We start from the raw sequence: 16,362 nt of genomic DNA, 5'->3' as shown, positions 1-16,362 counted from the left end.
AGTATACAATACTAAGTATTGTAAGACTACAATTTTCAAAGGTAGGATGTGTACAATTTCATGAATTATAGAACGTGTAAGAGTTGAATCAAGCATCAGACAAAGTCCTATCAAATAGAAGAAAATGACACAAATGTTTAGCATTAAATTTTTGAAATATTAAAAATATATAGGTATAAAGCACTTTATAATTATGATAAAACTGGCTAATATGTATACAGTATTTAGTTTCTGACAATCTTTTTGGACAGATGACTTTCAATGTTGACAATATCTTTTATGTTCAGTAAAAGCAACAATTGAGTATTTGGCGTTAAATTATTCCAAGAAACAGCTACGCAATGCTACAACCATGAGACGCCATGGTCACATGGAGGTGTCATTAATTGTGTTAAATGACCAGATGACCAGATATCTACAAAATGTGGTTTATGACATCACGTTGTTATTTAGTATTTGTCTGCACAGTATCTGATCATAAAGAGGTTATGGGTTTGTGCTGAATACAGGGGAATTTAAACGCAAGATCTATCAATAAATAAAATAATTGATTAATCGCCCAAATAATGGGAAAACAAAGAGTGTCAGATAATCCAATAAGTTTAAGACTGTCAATTTACACACACTAAGAATTGAAAGCCATACTTGGAGTGTCAGAGTTTGTGCAAAAAAAAAGAATACAAACAAGAATACAAACAAGTACTTTAATCAAGAAAATGTATTTCATATATTGGCACTTAAAATGGAAAGTATATATTAAGTAATTAATGGCTATATCTGATGAAGTCAACTTGTGTTGGCAATATCATTAAGTAGATCTAGCTGAATGATCGAAAGCAGAGCGATATTGCGATGCACTATTAGAAATCTCTACACGTTCAGCCTCATTCTGGAATTCTGCAATCATTTGACTACCTGCTATATTGGCTTATTGTGAAAAGGGTCTATTCACTTATAAATACTTTAAAGAAGTAGATTTTCCATCACTCTACAGCTGTTGGGCTTTCTTAAAGGTATTTGGGAGTAAAATAAATCTACTCCAAGTTTTTATCACAAAAAACTTCCAACAAGTGGAGAATTAGCCGCATTTAGTGGATGATTTAGAAACATGATTAATTTAAATTAGATCTACATGTAATAGCTATTGAAAAGTTAAGTTATCCAGTTATTCTTGCTGCAATGTGGATAAGAATAATACAAACCAATAGCTGACAAACCTGATATCAGTGATATGTTGACCTTTGAAGTCGAAATTGAGACCTGAAATCTGTCTGTATAGAGAGGCACAATTTGTTTGGCATATCTTCAACCATTACTGGCAACACACACCTACAAAATTTATATATAAATTATATTAAAACATAAATTTATTAATAATTTTATTTATTAATTTATGACGAAATGTTTAAATCTAGGTCAGCTATAACGAAACTAAAAACGGATTAAAAACAATACCTTATTTTAATTAATAGGTTGAAAACAAAAATAAATGTATTAATATATTGACGTTCAACTGAATACAAGACACAAGTACATTACATTACAATAAGTTATTATTTCAGTCGCATTCGGAGAAAACTGGGCTTAGTGCATGTGCGTAAAGTGTCATCCCAGATTAGCGTAAGCCTGTGCAGTCCGCACAGGCTAATCAGGGACGACACTTTCCGCATAAACTTCATTTTCGGTAAGGAGGGACTTCCTTGAAATTAAAAATACCATAAAAGCGGAAAGTATAATCCCTGATTAGCATGTGCGGACTGCACAGGCTAATCTGCGATGACACTTTACGCACATGCATTAAGCCCAGTTTTCTCAGAACGCGGCTCATTTAATTAACAATTGTCAACATTAAGCATATTATCGGATAGTTTTACACAATATTAAAAAAGTACAAATACAAACCTGGTAATACATGTAAATGATCGTATGCAATACAGTTATTGATCCCAATCTGATCTATTTCCGAATTATCTGCGAATCCATCGAGTAGAAACAATAACCATGCAATTCGCTCCGCCATCTTGAAACGTTATACTTACTGAACGCACTGATTGTGTTGCATTTGTTACAAAGTATCTGATTGGTTATTTCTAAGTATCGGATCCAATCAAATTTTTCGGGTAACTAGGGATTCTAACACCTAACAACCCGAGATTTGTACAGTAATTCAATGCTTAATTTTCGCGGACGATATTTGTGTTCCGCGCTTTTTGGATCTGGTATTTACTGGATTTTCTCTCTTTAATAGACTTCTTAAAATAGCATTCTACAATCTCCGCGCGATTTTAAACACTACTATTTGTACAGAGTAGATAAATAACGTTCCGCGCGATTAATTGAGCCCGCTTTTTCTACAGGGTTGAAAAATAATTGCTCCGACGGAAAATATATGAAAGTTCCGCGCTTTTTAGATTTCGATTTGTATGTAGTGTTTTATGGCCATGCTGGCATTGGTTTTTCGCGGAAAGTGAAAGTTCCGCGAAAAATGACAATCCCGATATTTGCTATATAAGTTTATGTTTTTTAGCGGGGGTCCCCTTTGGCTTTCCATAGTTGTCATACACAGGATCTTTGAGGTGTAATAAAGAGTCAAGCTCAGAATCGTAGAATTATGTTTGGGGGTCAAGCGAGGTAAGACAGTGTCATCACTTATTGTGCTTATAAACGACATTAGTGTACATTTTATTGGCAAAACCTATCTACTAATGATATTGATAGTATATATATTTTATTTAAATGTTTGCCAGTTATCAAATGATGCCCGTAGTCTACAACTTCAAGTGTGATTTGTTAAATGTATAAATATTTTCAAAAGGCAACTAAATGGCGATATTGAGAGATCGACGATATATTTTTTCACGCACTAAGGTCATTCATTTTCTATAATGGTTCACTTAAACGTGCAGTACGGGTAAGGACTTAACAGGCTCTCAAAGCATATACTCACATTATTTCATTATTCAGCAAAATCATATTGCACAATAAAACTAAAGTGTTAGTTTCACTAAATAGTTACACCAATAATCGCGCACGACTGCGAATTTACGATATTTCCGAAGTTGATCACTTGCGACTCAAATTCTGAAAGCTTATACTTGGGGTTTGTCAACAAACATCAAACGCTGCTTTACTTGGGGAAATTTGCCGTTTCCCTAGTCTGTCATTTGTTATGTACGAGCCCTAAAATATTTGAGTAAAATCATGAGCTCACATAATACATTGATCGATAGAGTATTTAATACATGAAATACTGTTGATGCTTGAGCAAGTATTGTCAGGAAATTGTTTTGGCCTAATTTTGTTAAAAATCACTGGATTCACTCGATTTCTGTTAAAGAGCTTTCGTTCGTTTTCGTCCGTCCTATCGTCAGCTACGGAATCCGGATAGTGCCATCTATAATCTCGCCCTTCTTTCATCAAGGGCGAAACACGACACACGAAGCGGTACACGATATTTTGCGCGACAGTCGCGGCGACGCACGATATTTTGCGTGATACACGAAGCGACGCGCGAGAATGTACCACGAAATATCGCCCTTGTAGCCCAAAAGGCGATATATCGTGTTAAATATATCGTACGTCGCCGCGAATGTCGCGCAAAATATCGTGTATAGCTTCGTGTGTCGTGTCTCGCGTTCAAAGGGCGACGCACGAAACACGAAGCGCCGCACGATATTGTTCGCGACAGTCGCGGCGCCGCACGATATTTTATCATTTAAATATCGCCCATATAATCCAAATCTCGTGTATCGCGGTCTTATTTCAGACCGCGACACACGAAGCTATACTCGATATTTTGCGCGACAGAGAGAAGGGCGAGATTAAAGATGGCACTATCCGGATTCCGTAGTCACCCGGGGGGGGGGGGGGGGGGGTAACTTCCCAAATTTTAGGGTAGGGGTGTCCCACTGAGACTTCGGAAATGTGAGCTATTTTTATACCAGAACTCTGATAAGTACACCCATTTTGATACAAGATTTTTTTTTTAAGCAGACCCATTTGTATACGATACCATTGAGAAAGTGGACCCATTTCAATACGAGATTTTTGATAAACTGAACCCATTTCAATACTAGAATTTAATAAAGTGATCACATTTTATACTATAATTTTAATCTCTATCATATCAATACAGTATACTTATTGAATTTGCTTTTATATGTTTATTTGTAAATTTCATATATTTTTGATACCTATTTACATACAAGAATGAAATTTATCATACCCATTTTAAAGCGAGATTATACGATTTTGTCAAATATTTATTAATTTATATAAATTGTGTAAAAAACTTATTAAACATATATTTCAATATAAATAAAAATAAAAGTTAGGAGGAACATGTATCGAAAAATGCGAAATTAGCCAGATATTTAATTCTGAAATCGAAAATGCCTGTACAGTAAAATTCGCCAGCATGTAAATCATGCATGTACGATGTGAATCTAAATTTAGTTTAACAGTTTATGTTAAATACCTGCAACGATATCTATTATTACGACACACGAACACTAACTAAAACAAGGGCTGTTTGTAAAACATGCATGCCCCCCATATGGGCTGTCAGTTGTAGTGGCAGCCATTGTGTGAATATTTTATTTGTCACTGTGACCTTGACCTTTGACCTAGTGACCTGAAAATCAATAGGGGTCATCTGCCAGTCATTATCAATGTACCTATGAAGTTTCATGATCCTAGGCCTAATTATCCTTGAGTTATCATCAGGAAACCATTTTACTGTTTCGAGTCACTGTGACCTTGACCTTTGACCTAGTGACCTGAAAATTAATAGGGGTCATCTGCCAGTCATGATCAATGTACCTATGAAGTTTCATGATCCTAGGCCTAAGCATTCTTGAGTTATCATCCGGAAACCATTTTACTATATCGAGTCACTGTGACCTTGACCTTTGACCTAGTAACCTGAAAATCGATAGGGGTCATCTGCCAGTCATGATCAATGTACCCATGAAGTTTCATGATCCTAGGCCTAAGCATTCTTGAGTTATCGTCCGGAAACCATTTTACTATTTCGAGTCACTGTGACCTTGACCTTTGACCTAGTGACCCGAAAATCAACAGGGGTCATCTGCCAGTCATGATCAATGTACCTACAAAGTTTCATGATCCTAGGCCAAAGCGTTCTTGAGTTATCATCCGAAAACCATCTGGTGGACGGACCCACGGACGGACCGACCGACGGACCGACATGTGCAAAACAATAAACCCACTCTTCTTCGAAGGGGGGCATAAAAACGAATGCTTCAGTTATTGTAGGAAAATATGTACGAAATACATGTATCTTCGTCACAATCGGCTTAGGGCGCTAATTTGTCTGCTGCATTTTATGAAATTCGTCTTCAGTGTATAATTTTGCTTGCCTATTTTGTGTTATTGTAACATATTTTATCAATGTATTACAATTTAACACATATAAACAAGAGGCCCATGAGGGCCTGAATCGCTCTACTGGTTGGAATCAATAGGGCTCAAGCCCTTGATAGTATGAACAATCTGAGTAAGTTTTAAATAAACAGACCCAAAATGGGAAATTTTTATCGCATAAACAAGAAGAAACGTAAAATTTAAACTTCAAATGGCTCCTTTTCAACATTAAGTTGGACAAATTTTCTTCACTCTCAAGGGGGTTCTGGCCCTTTATGATATAAAACATCCGTTGAAGTTTCAAAAGGATAGAACTTTATATGTAAACAAACAAGAAATGTGTTTGTCGGAAACATTGTGTCCCCTTCTGCGCCCCTTTGATATTTTTTTTTACCTTTGACCTTGAAGGATGACCTTGACCTTGACCTTTCACCACTCAAAATGTGCAGCTCCATGAGATACACATGCATGCCAAATATGAAGTTGCTATCTTCAATATTGCAAAAGTTATGGCAAAATGTTAAAGATTTTCTTTTTTTTCTCAAATTCAAGGGGAGATAATTCTGGACTTATAACTCCGATATTGCTCATTTTCAATAGGGTTTGACTCATCATTCAGATAAAGACACAGTGCAAGTTGGGAAATGATTGGATGAAAACTGTGAACTTTATTGCGTAAACAAGCCTTATTTCACAATTTTCTCAAATTCAAGGGGAGATAATTCTGGACTTTTTACTCTGATGTAACCCATTTTCAATAGGGTTCGAGTCCTCATTAGTATCAAGACACAGAACAAGTTTGAAAAGAATCAGATGAAAACTGTGGACTTAATTGTGTAAACAAGCCTTATTTCACAATTTTCTCAAATTCAAGGGGAGATAATTCTGGACTTTTTACTCTGATGTAACCCATGTTCAATAGGGTTCGAGTCCTCATTAATATAAAGACACTGAACAAGTTTGAAAAGAATCGGATGAAAACTGGACTTTACCGCGTAAACAAGAAAAAGTCTAACGCACGCATGCACGGACGGACGACGGAAACCAAGCAATGACATAAGCTTTTCAGGCCTTCGGCCAGTAGAGCTAAAAATCGTATAATCTCACTTTAATACCGATACTTTTAAATCTATATGCATTTATATACAAGCAAATTTCTGATTTCAATACCCATATCTATACTTAGATGCTCAAAACCATACCCATATCTATAATTTTAGTCGAAAAACACACCCCATAATTTCGGCACACCCCTACCCAGCAAACATTTGACGTCTTTTAGACGTCTTTATTTTGTTGTTTTACGGTCGCGACGTCGCCGCCAAATAAACAACGTCTTTTCAACGTCTTTTTAGCGATATGATAATAACGTCTTTTTAAAGACGTCGACAAGACGTCTTTTTGGCGCCTAAAATAATGACGTCTTTTAAAAGACGTCGAAAAGACGTCTTTTTACCGAGTTAATAATGACGTCTTTTAAAATACGTAAAAGACGTCGTTATAACGTAACTCTGTAAAGACGTCTTTTTAAAGACTTCGACACGACGTCTTTTTGGCGAAATAGTAATGACGTCTTTTAAAATACGTCGAAAAGACGTCTTTTTACCGAGATAATAACGACGTCTTTTAAAAGACGTAAAAAAGACGTCTTTTCAACGTCTTTTTAGCGATATGATAATAACGTCTTTTTAAAGATATCGAAAAGACCGAGTTAATAATGACGTCTTTTAAAAGACGTAAAAAAGACGTCGTTATAACGTAACATTGTTAAGACGTCTGAGTTAACATCGATTGTCTCGTGGTGTTCAGTTTAAATTTTTAATTTTTACAGTCTGTGGTGTTGTTATACAATTATTATGGAAAAAGAACAATCTGGTAAGCATTTGATCATGTCCATTTTAGATAGGCAGGTTACCTCATTGGATTCCACTACACAAATAACAAGAGCAGATAACTCTAAATTTAATTTTATGAGAGTTGTCCTTTTAAAGGGGCAAATAACGCTAAATTTAATATTTGTCAAATGAATGTCACAGGGGAGACTCATTTTAGATGGGCAGGTAACCCAAATACACATGTACTAATAAATTCCACTACACTATCAAACGCTGATAAAAGTGGAGCATTCTGTCAGCAGACAGTTTTTATGCTCCCCCAAAGAAAGGTAGTACAATTGCTTTTTAGAACAAGCGCTTATTCATTTGCATTCTGAAAACATGTGGGGCGGTTATATACAGGAGCATGGTCGCTAGATGGGATGAATACGGTATTTGGTTTACCACAGGCAATTATCCAACAGAACAGTATCTGACCATGCAGGGCTTACCTAGCCTATATCAGATTTTATATGCACTACACCAGTTAGGTGTCAAGTGCTGTTGTCTCGATGTATAATGGTGCACTTGCATTACAATGTATCAAGTTTGCAGCCAAAATTGTTCCATACGATAGGCCTTTTTGTGATTGTTATTTATTTTTTTATTCTGCGCAGCTAGTGTTAGCCAAAGTATAAGCCACACAGAAAAAGACTTAGAGGATGTCATCTAAAAAAATCTTGAAGAATGCGCCTGACAGAAAAGGCGGAGTGGGCCGAAGGCTGGAAAAGCCATCACCTTAATGTGAAGTCAACAGACTCTGGACCATATTAAACAGATAAAATAGCAATATGTGCTAGGTAAAAGAATTTATCAGAACATTTCAGAATTGTGATGCTTCTATTTTGATCGGTCTGTCACTCTGTCTATGAACGCTACTCATTAGTTTGCTCTTTTGAGACAGTATTTTATCAAGAATCTCATGAAATGTTGTAATAGTAAAAGATCAAAATAATAATTTGATTTATTCAAACTATGTTAATCTTTTGTTAATTGTCAATTTGTTTATTGACAACAGATACTTTGTTTAATATTAAAAAAAGAAGCTGTGCGAATTTATAATATTTGGATAATTCATGCACACATTGTTGGAAAAAACAATTTAAATAAAGTGAAACTTAGATGGTTATCTTAATTTGAATGGAGATAGTTCGTTAAACGATTAGAAAAGGACTTTCGCTATTAAACATTATTATGTATACTATTAATTACTCTACACGTAATTTTGTTTCCAAATGATTGTTTTCATGATTAATGATCCTAGTTAGAGTTGTAGATTGTTCTTGTTGGATTATATCAGGGTGTTTTTTTTACTAAGAAAGTGACGCCGTCTCGGCGTCTTCCCCTACCAGAATTTTTTCCCCTCAAAATACAATTTCCCCTCCAAGAATATCATTTTTCACTAAAACATATCTTTTTTAGCATTTATTTAAGCTTTATATCGAAAATTGTTAATTTTGATTGCTTAATTATCCATCGCAATACTAGCTCATTTGCGGTGGTCACGAAATCACGTTAAAATAGAAATAAGCGTCTACGGAGTTGGATTAGAATGTGTAGTTTGCGGTTCCTATTAATTTTTGCAAAGTCATGCAGAACATTTCCCACTTTATCGCTGTAAAGTTTGGTAGAAGAATCCTCAAACTAAACGTGCTTACATCTGAGTCGTTAAGCGCATGCTATATAACGTAATAGACAATATGCTGGTACCCTGCTTCTTTTACTTTTTTATTGAAAAGGACATATCAGCTTTTGTCTACAACTTTCTTATATTATTATTTAAATAACGTTTTTCATGTGAAATCAAAGTTTATTGCCTGAAATATTATTATGTTTTCTTAATAACATCTTAATTCACGATTGAAATGTTCAACATGAAAAATAATGAGCCTTAAATAAACTTAAATAGTTCCAATTGTGTTCTCTAGATTTCCAAAAGTATATCTTTATTAAATTTTCGTAATACGGTCTAAATTTACGCTTAAAAAATAAAAACACGAAAAAAATAAGTGATTTATTTTTCTTTAATTACGGATTATTAATGACAGCAACATAAATCTCTTGAAAAAAAACATCAGCGATAAAGAAGGCGCGAACGAATTCGATAAATGGGAGGCGATGTTCCAAGTGCGGATTAAAAGCGTTTATGGGTTTGCCCGTGACACCACATGTCTGCACATGAGTAGATGCCGTCATTAAGATAAGATATCACGCGTCACCTTTTAATAACATGTTAAATGACAATCAAGACCTTATTCATGCCAGGGACCTACACAAATAGGTCCATGTCCATGCTATGTTTTATTACTCTTAAAAGTATGCAGATGAACCTTATTTCTACTAATTACGTAATTTATATTTTAAAAAAAAACACGAACTATTATGTGGTTGTCAGATCGATAACAGAAACTCTTTAAATCCTCAAATATATTCGATATAACCGTTTCGCTCCCTTGTTTTGCGTAGGGACCTATACAAACATATATAGGTCCATGTATATTTCTTCAGTACCGTTTTGGAGGCGCGCGAGAGTATTCAGGGGCGGGTAATCCGGGAGGTATCGATTTCTTGGATTGTCTATAGATAAAGGGAAGTCACTCTAAATATCATTAGGTTACGCATGCGCAATTAATTTCCTTCTATATTACATATAAAATAGTTAAAAGTTCGATATCAATTTTTACCATGATCAAGCAATGACCCACTATATCATCATACATCACTGGAAAGATAAATGCATAATCTTTAAAAAAAATGCATGCCATCAAATTCTATGTGTTGTAACTCAAAATATTTACCTTAGAATAGGCACACCAGTTTTGACACATGTGGAGGCGACCATTTTTACTCAAATAGTATGAACTACTTTCAAAGCCGGGAACCATCAACAGAAAAAGTAGAGCACAAAAATGGCTCTTTTTCTTATTGCTTACAAATATACCTTCAAATTAATACCAAAACGTACCATTTGCATTCTATTTTACAAATCCTAGGCAGCATTCACTGAACAATGTGTGCTATATATCAAATTGACTGCATGTAACCCTGTAAACAGAAGTTCCGGTTTGGGGTTATGTGACCATTAGTGTTTGTTAAGCGTATTTTTATGATTTTGAAAACTTCTTTATTGTAAATTAATTGGGAACAAATATCATCTACATTTCATTGGAGATTGGGCCGTTTTTTTTTTGCTTTGGGAATGCCTTCATTTTCCGGAGGCGCAGACAGTGGTGAAAAACCCTTAAAATCGACAAGAAGATGAGTTATAGACATTGATTAAAACAGTTGTTATTTTTTCCCCAAATATGTCTCTTTCGCACTCTATTTTCCCATTTCACCCAGCGTCCAGCGTCTTCCCCTTTTTTTAAAAAAAACCCCCCTGTATAATATACTGACATGCTCATCATTTATGTTTACATTTGCATTTTAGCATTAAAACTTCATAATGCTTTATATATTTGTATGTAGACATATTGATGACCAGCTTTTCATCTAATGTAATAAGTAACCTAACAAAGATATCTGTGTTACAGTATATAGGTGTATTTTGTCATTTTTATATAGATCAACAGCAAAGCATATATTTTAATGATATACATCTTTTACATGTTAAGCAATAGAGACAAGGGACAAAATTGTCACAAAACCAGGTTTTCATTGTGAAAAAAAAATCTGAGAAAGGGAGAAAACTCAAACTGAACTTTTGAAATGAACAAACAAAATTAACCCCCTTTGTAAGTTTGTTTTAAAAAAAAATAATTTTTAGTCGTGGCGACCTTGACATTGGAGATATTGACGTGATTCTTTCGTGCGACACACCGTCCCATGATGGTGAACAAATGTGCCAAATGATTTTAAAATCTCACAATGAATGACATAGTTATGGCCAGGACAAGCTCATTTATGGCCATTTTTGACCTTTGAACTCAAAGTGTGACCTTGACCTTGGAGATATCGACGTAATTATTTCGCGCCACACACCGTCCAATGATGGTGAACAAATGTGCCAAATGATTTTAAAATCTGACAATGAACGACATAGTTATGGCCCGGACAAGCTTGTTCCGCCCGCCCGCCAGCCAGCCCGCCCGCATTCGCCAATCTAATAACCAGTTTTTTCCTTCGGAAAACCTGGTTAAAAATGAATTGCTATTGGATGAATGCGCATTATACTTATAGATATAATACAGACATTTATAATATCGGATTATGAACATAAAAATGTACGTTTAGCAATCGAAATACCTTGTTTAATTTCATGCTTTTCAGTAAATCAAATGTTTATTTATGAACATAAAAATATACGTTAAGCAAAATAAATATCTTGTTTAATTTCATGCTTTTCAGTTAATAAAATTAGGCAATAACTATCTCGTGGAAATTAGTGAATAACATTTCAAGGGAGAATATTGTGACATGCTAAATAGGAGTTGTTTCTCTTGTTTGAGTATTATTGTACCTCTTAACAAGTAAATTCATACATTATTTCAAATTAATCCACACTATAAACTCATATTTTGGTAATATATGGAATAACGGAATATTGTTTGCGTAATTGTTTATTTTTATGTATTATACAAAATGTACCAAAGCCATCTGTAATGACATTATTAAAATATTAATATTTGATTGGCCATACAGTGCTAAAAGTTTGGTATTCCGACTATTATAAGTGCATGTTCTGCACAAAATATCAGATTGTGTATTAAAACACTGTTGTAATACTTCGCAATTATTTTATATTAGACAAGTATTGACTTGTTTTTGCTTGTAACAGTTGTCCAGTGTTGAATTATAGCTGTTAATAATAATAACAATTATTGTGACAATTTTCCAGTTTTGAAATTTTGCTTTCAGTTGATTGTTTACCAGTTATGTAACAGCTGTTTTCATGTTAACCGCTCCACATTACTTGTTGGTGAAGCGCATTAACGGCCCCCAGTTTCCATAAAACTCCAAATTCAGCTAATGTCTTAAGACTGGATGTGGTTGTTTATATTCAACTTTGTTATGCATGAAACATGTCAGTTCTGTTGTTACTCTTGAACAGAAGTTTTTATAGGACCAAATTGTGTCATATTTCAAATTAATGATATTATTATGGCCCCCTTCGAAGAAGAGGGGGTATATTGTTTTGCACATGTCGGTCGGTCCGTCCGTCCACCAGATGGTTTCCGGATGATAACTCAAGAACGCTTAGGCCTAGGTTTATAAAACTTCATAGGTACATTGATCATGACTGGCAAATGAACCCTATTGATTTTCAGGTCACTAGGTCAAAGGTCAAGGTCACAGTGACTCGAAACAGTAAAATGGTTTCCTGATGATAACTCAAGAATAATTAGGCCTAGGATCATGAAACTTTCTAGGTACATTGATCATGACTGGCAGATGACCCCTTTTGATTTTCAGGTCACTAGGTTAAAGGTCAAGGTCACAGTGACAAAAACGTATTCACACAATGGCTGCCACTACAACTGACTGCCCATATGGGGGGCGTGCATGTTTTACAAACAGCCCTTGTTATTAACTGGTTATTAGATTAGCGAATGTCGGCTGGCGGGCATAACAAGCTTTTCCGGGCATGTCGTTCATTGTGAGATTTAACAAGAGCACCGCCTTGCGGGTGCAGACCGCTCATCTATTTTCTTTTTAAAGGTGAAGGGACTCTCAATTTTCAATCACAAAGGAGGGAGGGGTGGAGTGAAGAGGGGTGTATAGTGTGGGGGTGTGGAATTTATTACATTATCTTCCAAAAATGCGGAAAAAAAAAACGCAAAAAAAAAAAATCGGGGGTGGGGGTGGGTGGGGGGCGGGGATTCTTGGGTGCGATGGTTGGACGGTATTTCAAACATAAAATAATAAAATAAATATTTGTGTGTTTTAACCGTTTCAAAATAATAAAAAAAATGGGGGGGGGGGGGGGTATAGTGTGAGGGTGTGGTGGTAATTTGTGAGATGATCTTAAAAAAAAAAAATTAGGGGGGGGGGATTCGGGTGGGGGGAGGGAGGGATTCTTGGGTGCGATGGTTGGACGGTATTTCAAACATACAATAATAAAAATAAATATTTGTGTTTTATAACCATTTAAAAAAAAAATTGGGGGGGGGGGGGTGGGGTGGGGGGGGGGGGGTATAATGTGAGGGTGTGGTGGTCATTTTTGAGATGATCTTAAAAAAAAAAAAAAAAAAAAAAAAAATTAAGGGGGGGGGGAGCGGGGTAGGGGGGGGGGGGGGGCACGGGGGATGGTTTGGGTGGAGTCTATTGTTGTATGTCAAGTAAGAGTAGTTTTGTCAAAGTATCAATCAAATCTAATCATAAATAAAGAAGTAATGGAAATTTTAGCAAAATTTAATAATTTGACCTTGAGAGGTCATTCAAAGGTCAAGGTAAAATTCAACTTGCCAGGTACATTAACCTCATGATAGCATGAAAGTATTTGAAGTTTGAAAGCAATAGCCTTGATACTTAAGAAGTAAAGTGGATCGAAACACAAAATTTAACCATATATTCAAAGTTACTTAGTCAAAAAAGGGCCATAATTCCGTAAAAATGACAACCAGAGTTATGCAACTTGTCCTTTTACTGTACCCTTATGATAGTTTGCGAGTGTTCCAAGTATGAAAGCAATATCTATGATACTTTAGGGGTAAAGTGGACCAAAACACAAAACTTAACCAAAATTTTCAATTTTCTAAGTATAAAGGGCCCATAATTCTGTCCAAATGCCAGTGAGAGTTACATAACTTTGCCTGCACAGTCCCCTTATGATAGTTAATAAGTGTTGCAAGTATGAAAGCAATAGCTTTGATACTGTAGGAATAAAGTGGACCTAAACACAAAACTTTACCAAATTTTCAATTTTCTAAGTATAAAAAGGGCACATAATTCTGTCAAAATGCCAGTCAGAGTTACATAACTTTGCCTGCACAGTCCCCTTATGATAGTTAGTAAGTGTTGCAAGTATGAAAGCAATAGCTTTGATACTTAAGGAATAAAACGGACCTAAACACAAAACTTAACCAAAATTTTCAATTTTCTAAGTATAAAAAGGGCACATAATTCTGTCAAAATGCACGCCAGAGTTATCTAACTTTGCCTGCCCAGTCCTCTCATGATAGTAAGTAAGTGTACCAAGTTTGAATGCAATAGCATTGATACTTTCTGAGAAAAGTGGACCTAAACGCAAAACTTAACCAAAATTTTCAATTTTCTAAGTATAAAAAGGGCACATAATTCTGTCAAAATGCATGCCAGAGTTATCTAACTTTGCCTGCCCAGTCCCCTTATGATAGTTAGTAAGTGTACCAAGTTTGAATGCAATAGCAATGATATTTTCTGAGAAAAGTGAACCTAAACGCAAAACTTAACCGGACGCCGACGCCAACGCCGACGCCAAGGTGATGACAATAGCTCATAATTTTTTTTCAAAAAATAGATGAGCTAAAAATCATTTAGCACATTTGTTCACCATCATTGGACGGTGTGCCATGTGAAAGAATTACGTCGATATCTCCAAGGTCAAGGTCACACTTCGAGTTCAAAGGCCAAAAATGGTCATAAATGAGCTTGTCCGGGCCATAACTATGTCGTTCAATGTGAGATTTTAAAATCATTTGGCACATTTGTTAACCATCATTGGACGATGTGTCATACTAAAGAATTACGTCAATATCTCCATGGTCAAGGTCACACTTTGAGTTCAAAGGTAAAAAATGGCCAAATATGATGTTGTCCGGTCCATAACTATGTCATTCATTGTAAGATTTTAAAATTACTCGGTACATTTGCTCACAATCATTGGACGGTGTGTCATGCGAAAGAGTTAAGTCAATATCTCCAAGGTAAAGGTCACACTTGGAGTTCAAAAGTCAAAAATGGCCATTAATGAGCTTGTCTGGGCCATAACTTTGTCATTCATTGTGAGATTTTAAAATGACTGTACATTATTTTTGTTCACAGTCATTGGACGGTGTGTAATGCGAAAAAGTTCAAAGGTCAAAATGGCCATAAATGATATTGGCATAAAAAATTCTTAAAAATCGCCATAAATTAGCTTCTTTTGTTTTGTGAAGACAACATGCAAAATAATCTGTGTTAATGCAGCATGTGGGAGTATACGTCACGTCTGTGACAAAGCTCTAGTTGTAAATATACTTTTTTGAAAACCCGGTTTTGTGACAATTTTGTCCCTTGTTATGCTATTAAAGGCAAATAAAATTGCATGTAAATATGCAGGTTAAAGTTGTTGGATTATTCTATACCCCGGCAAACGAGGCTTGGTTTCATGAACACTTGCAATCTATATTTGTAAAACACATGTGATGTTTTTGTTGCTTTTTGCGTCTGAAATATAGTACATCTCTTCGTGACGTGAAAAAGACGTCTTTTTGTGACGTCTTTATTAAGTCTTATTTTGGTTGTTTTTGAAAGGTTTTATGACGTCTTTTCGTGGTGTGAAAACGTCACAAAAAGACGTCAAAAAACCTTTCAAAAACAACCAAAAACACACGTGTTAAAGACGTTGCAAAAGACGTCTTTTTCACACCACCAAAAGATGTCATAAAACCTTTCAAAAACAACCATAATAAGACTTAATAAAGACGTCACAAAAAGACGTCTTTTTCATGTCACAAAGAGACGTCAAAAAAACTTTCAAAAACAACCAAAACACAACTGTTTAAAGACGTAACAAAATGACGTCTTTTTACGTCACAAAAAGACGTCAATAAACCTTTCAAAAACAACCAAAAAACGACTGCATAAAGACGTCACAAAAAGATGTCTTTTTACGTAACGAAAAGACGTCAAAAAACCTTTAAAAAAAGACTTAATAAAGACGTCGCAAAAAAACGTCTTTTTCACGTCACAAAGAGACGTCAAAAAACCTTTCAAAAACAACCAAAAAACGACTGCATAAACGTCACATAAAGACGTCTTTTTACGTTACGAAAAGACGTCAAAAAACCTTTAAAAAAAAAGACTTAATAAAGACGTCGCAAAAAGACGTCTTTTTCACGTCACGAAGAGACGTCAAAAAACCTTTCAAAAACAACCAAAAAATGACTGCATAAAGACGTCTTTTTTAAGTTACCAAACGACG

The 16,362-nt window shown here is 35.3% G+C and overlaps 1 protein-coding gene and 1 long non-coding RNA gene across 2 annotated transcripts in view; one reads left to right on the top strand and one right to left on the bottom strand.

The window, feature by feature from the left end:
* Nucleotides 1-16,362, bottom strand: part of LOC127862914 (DNA repair and recombination protein RAD54-like) — a 170,427-nt gene that overhangs the window by 12,971 nt on the left and 141,094 nt on the right. The window lies entirely within an intron of this gene.
* LOC127862934 (uncharacterized) lies at nucleotides 1,859-8,310 on the top strand. The gene is made up of 3 exons (XR_008040867.1): nucleotides 1,859-2,219; nucleotides 2,528-2,631; nucleotides 7,877-8,310. It is a non-coding gene; the product is annotated as an uncharacterized LOC127862934 (long non-coding RNA).

Source organism: Dreissena polymorpha, chromosome 16 (assembly GCF_020536995.1).
Source record: "Dreissena polymorpha isolate Duluth1 chromosome 16, UMN_Dpol_1.0, whole genome shotgun sequence".
Taxonomy (NCBI): domain Eukaryota; kingdom Metazoa; phylum Mollusca; class Bivalvia; order Myida; family Dreissenidae; genus Dreissena; species Dreissena polymorpha.
This window is presented reverse-complemented; position numbering and strand designations above follow the sequence as displayed.